The sequence below is a fragment of the Lissotriton vulgaris genome, chromosome 11 (assembly GCF_964263255.1).
Source record: "Lissotriton vulgaris chromosome 11, aLisVul1.2, whole genome shotgun sequence".
Lineage (NCBI taxonomy): Eukaryota > Metazoa > Chordata > Amphibia > Caudata > Salamandridae > Lissotriton > Lissotriton vulgaris.
In genome coordinates this window covers 720,418,344-720,423,015 of record NC_141699.1, presented here as the reverse complement: position 1 = coordinate 720,423,015, position 4,672 = coordinate 720,418,344, and the positions used below count along the sequence as shown (strand labels likewise).

Here is a 4,672-nt window from a genome sequence, read left to right as displayed (position 1 = left end):
GATGTTGAGCCTACTCCGAGGTTTATTTGGTATGTATTCAACCACTTTTCAATAACTGCAGGCCACTTAAGTGCCTAACATGCTTCTACAGACTTCCATTAAGTCACGCTCTTCGGAAAACTGCAGGTTACCCTCCAAGTAATATGTTTGTCTCCATTCTGGTTGCGATCACCCTCTTAGGACAGCGACGACGAAGTGAGAAGCTGAGGTCGTGAATCTATCCAGACTGACCTCGACAAACAGAAAAGCCATCCATGTGGACTGTGCCGTAGTATTTACATTTCCCCCACATTTTCTGTGAATTATTACGTAAAACCACGAAGTCCTCCGAGAACTTGGTGTCACAGCAGGAAAACGTTCCCTGGGTTAGAATTCGCTCGCCATATTGGATTGTCTCGTTCGCACCTTCACTTCCGCCCGTATCCCCTGCACCGCTGGTCTAGTCTTTCTCTTTCGTTGTAGGCGGAAGCGGAAAAGGCGGGATGATGAGGAGGAGTGGCGCCGTGCAGTGAGGAAGAAGCTGGGCGCGCGTCCTCCATTCAGCTCGTGGGCCCCACTTTGTTCGCATTCGAAGACCCACGAGGAGAGAGGCCCGTGTGGGAGGCCAGGTCCGCCGAACACCGGCGCACGGACGAAAAACGTACCTCTCCCAGAAGGACACGGAGCGGAGAGCAGCCGCGCACAGGTGCGTGGACGACGAGACCAGGGCGGAGCTAAGGCCTACGGCTGACTAGACGAGCAACCGAAGCACGCGGAGCCCCAACCCTCGAGAAAGAGAGACTGCGCCGAGCGAGAGACACGGTGTAGACGCCGACGGGGTCCAGAGAAGGAGTGTTGGAACAAACCGGTCGGAGCAGGTGATTGAGCGCGCGCACGGCCGCACCATCTTCCCAGACCCCCATGCGAAAGACCGGCAAGGGCCTAGGTGAGCAGTCGAGCCTGCCGCTGAACAGGACTGAGGGTGCGCAGGGGCGGAGTCTAGGCCACAAGCCCTGAGGTAACGAGCAACGTCCGAGGCAGAGAGCGGGAAAGCGCTTTAGCCGTTGAGGGAAGAGGCATTTTCCTTGACGCCAGTGCGCCACCTAGTTTACCGCCTTTCGTTAACTCGAAAATTAACCGCGGTTCCTGGGCAGTGAACCGGGGAGGGTTCTCAACAGGAAGCGGTGTTGGGAGAGTAGTTGGCGGCTTTAAGAGATCGGTGAACTGAAACTGTGAGACAAAGCAAACCGGCATTGAGATTTAAAGCGGAAGAAGGGTCATGAGACTTTGAGACTGAGCAAGGGGTGACCGAAGATTTAAAAAAGAATAACAGACTGAGTAAAAAAGAACACCTAATTGATCGTGAAAGGGATCAAAGTAAGAAATCGGATCCAGTTTGACCAAAAAATCACGAGACTGTTGTGAGAGGTAGAGGAAAAAGTTTGTAAATACGTTTCTATAGGAGTGCAACATGTCACGTTTTGGGGGGCGCTATTCCAGAGATGAATTTGGATCATCCAGCAGGCAAGGAGGGCGTGAACCGGATGGCGAACGCAAAGTGTTTGTGGGTAACCTGGCTGCTGGTGCTGGCAAGGGTGAGGTAGAGCGTGCCTTTCGTTACTATGGTCCCCTGAGAAGTGTCTGGATTGCTCGGAATCCACCTGGATTCGCCTTTGTGGAGTTTGAAGACCCGCGAGATGCTGAAGATGCAGTCCGTGGCCTGGATGGAAACAAGGAGATATGCGGCTCCCGTGTGCGAGTGGAGCTGTCCTCTGGCCGACCCAGACGGTCTGGGTATGACCGACCTCCAGCCAGAGGCGGCTTCGATCCTTCCGACCGATGCTATGATTGTGGCGAAAGGGGTCATTATGCGTATGATTGCCACCGTTTCAGTGGCCGACGTAGGAGGAGCAGGTCCAGGTCTCGCTCCCATTCTCGATCCAGAGGCAGCAGAAGGCGTTCCCGCTCACGCAGCAGGAGCCGTGGCAGGAGAACCAGGTCACCATCTCCTCGCAGGTCCAGATCGTCCCCCCGCAGGTCCGGTTCGGCTAAGAGATCAAGATCTCGGTCGCGGTCTGGGGGTCGGGGAAGAAGCAGATCTGTTTCCAGGGGTAGAGGCCGGTCTGCCTCCCCTGCCAAGAGCCGATCACAATCCAGATCGCCAAGTCCACGGAAGTGATTCACCTCGCCCATCATATCTTTCCAAACCCCTTCCAGCAGTGTAACTCCCACCCAAGAAATGAGTAGCGTTGTGTTAAATCGAATGTTTCGAATAAAGTTGTTTTTGTTTACATTATAAAAAGATTGGACCTCGTTTACCCCAGATAAGCTAATTGCAGATAATACATCACAGGCTGTACGAAAGGCAGCCAGATTTTAGTTAAATGTTAATACCACATTATTTCATTTCTCACCCAGTTAGGTCTGCTGGATGATAACAGGCATGGAGGGTTGTGACCGGGAGCATGCGTAAATTGTTCCCGTGTCGCAGCAATGGACATACCGGGACATAAGTTTTTTTTTTTTGTTAACTGTAATTGACGTGTCCATGAAGAGAGATCTGTCTTCATTGAAAGTTGGGCGTAATTTTGTCAGTGATTTGGTCTTTAGCAACGGCTCGTTCTTGTGGCACGTCGCCTACTTTGGTCATCTAAGGTGCATTCATAGTCCTGTTTTCTTCCCCCCCCCCCCCCCCCCCCCCTTTTTAAAATTTTGGTTGGACACAAACAATTTGGCTTTTGGGCTAGAACATTACTTCCGTGGCGGTGATTCTGGGTTGTGACTGAGCAAGTCTTGGATGGTGCCTTAGCAGTTTATGGGCATGGTAGGCAGTGATTTATTGTGGTTCTTTAACTGTTATGTGGCGTCATCTCCATGGCGAGGCATTGATTAAGGGATAATTTAGTTAAAAATATAGACTTACATGGGTGTGTATTGCTCGCTGTTGGTAGCAGTTCATCTATATTTTCTGCTGTGGTTGTTGACACGAGGGGAAATTAAGACAATGCCCATGTTTGGTCCACTGTAACTGTAGTGGGATTAAATTCTGGACACCTCGAGTCAGTGTCTACTGTTGTGACCGGGTCTTTAGTTCTTTTGGCACTGCTAGTAGGGGAACATGAGGTTACGGTTCTTGGTTAGGTTTGGAAGCTGTTCATTTGATGGAGTGGTTAGTGGATAGTATGGACAGACTAGCAATTCTTGGACTCTATGCCACAGTTCTAGGAGCAAGTCATCCGAGCTCACAGAAATTTTGTAACTGAAGAGCCAGCTGACGGCAATGTTATGGTATCACTCTTAGGTCCAGGATATATTTGACATGGATTATAAAGAAAAAATGCATTACACTTTGCATCAAATATTCGGAATATTTGCTATCTAGAAAATTGAATAAAAAGACTTCTCTGGTATGAAACCTAACTTACTTCAACCCCTAACCAGTGCCCTAACTTAATGTTAAACCCAAAACTGATTACAAATTAGGCCATGTATGTTAACCAAAACCTCAACCGCAGTCTTAACACTGACCTGAGCTTTTAAATAAAAAAACCTCTCGAAACTTAACCATGTAACACTGACGTATGAGAATTTATTATTTAGTGTTTATTGGGTTTTTCATTTTCTAATTTTCTTGCTTCTTATTCATTGGCTTGCCTTGTTCTTTCCATGGTGCATAATCTCCTAACATAATTTTGATTGCCTGACTTCATCCCATTTCTTCTCACAGCTAGGGAACTATTTTTCTTCGAGTGCTTGTGGTGTTCAACTCTCCCATATGTGTTGCTTACCCTGCCCCATCCACGTTGCTCCGCAATTGCTTTAACTTGTCTCCCTCATTTGCTCCTTTTTAGGTCGAGCCTGCAAGGTCATGCTCCTTCGCTTGTGGGGGTCTTGATTCAGTAATGGACCTGGGACCCCCACTAGTTTACCATTCTTTGGCATCATTGTTGCTATTCTTTTTTGCCTTCTCATTGGTAAGTGCTTGCCAGGTGCCATTTCCTTTACTTGCTGTGGTGCATGGACCAAGTACAGATTAATTATCTTTGCTTAGTGCTCCTCTGCTGCTTTCGCTTGAATCCAAGTGCTATTTCTAAGCTATGGCTTGGTCGACACTGTCTGCTCCATAATTATTTTTTTTTAAACCATATTTAACCCCACCCTCTTTCATGCCATCCCTGTTTCTTTTAAAAACCCTACCATGGTTTATTAAGTAAACACTCTACAACCAGCTTTCTCCCATGTAGGTTGCTGCCCATGTACCCCTCTAAGCAGTTAGTCTTTTGTCGCACTGCTCCTCCTGTCGTGTTCTTCAAGCAGCCCGTTTCTGCACCCCGTCCAATCCCCCATACTTGTCGATTCCATCAATGGATTCTCTGCATAGTTTTTGCAGCCACATCATCCATGTCACTGGCAGCTCTTGCTGTTCCAACTGGCTATTCCAACCGCTGCCTATGATAAAGCACCTGTCTGCCGATCCCCCTTCGGTCACTCAGCTCAGTAAGTTTTTCTTATACCCTGGGACACCGTTCACACATTGCGTCTGCTTTAAACATCCCAATCTGTAATAAATGCTCTACGAAAGGTCGATCGCTTTCAGTTTTGCCATTGCCTGCCACTAAGAGACATCCATTGCAATGGGTATCTGCTGTTATGAAATGTAGGGCTGACTGGGGGAAAACTGTTTAGTGGGTGG

General features: G+C 48.4%; 1 pseudogene; it reads left to right on the top strand.

The window, feature by feature from the left end:
* Window positions 1–1,298: 1,298 nt before the first annotated feature.
* Window positions 1,299–2,281, top strand: LOC147683375 (serine/arginine-rich splicing factor 7 pseudogene; annotated as a pseudogene).
* Window positions 2,282–4,672: the final 2,391 nt, after the last annotated feature.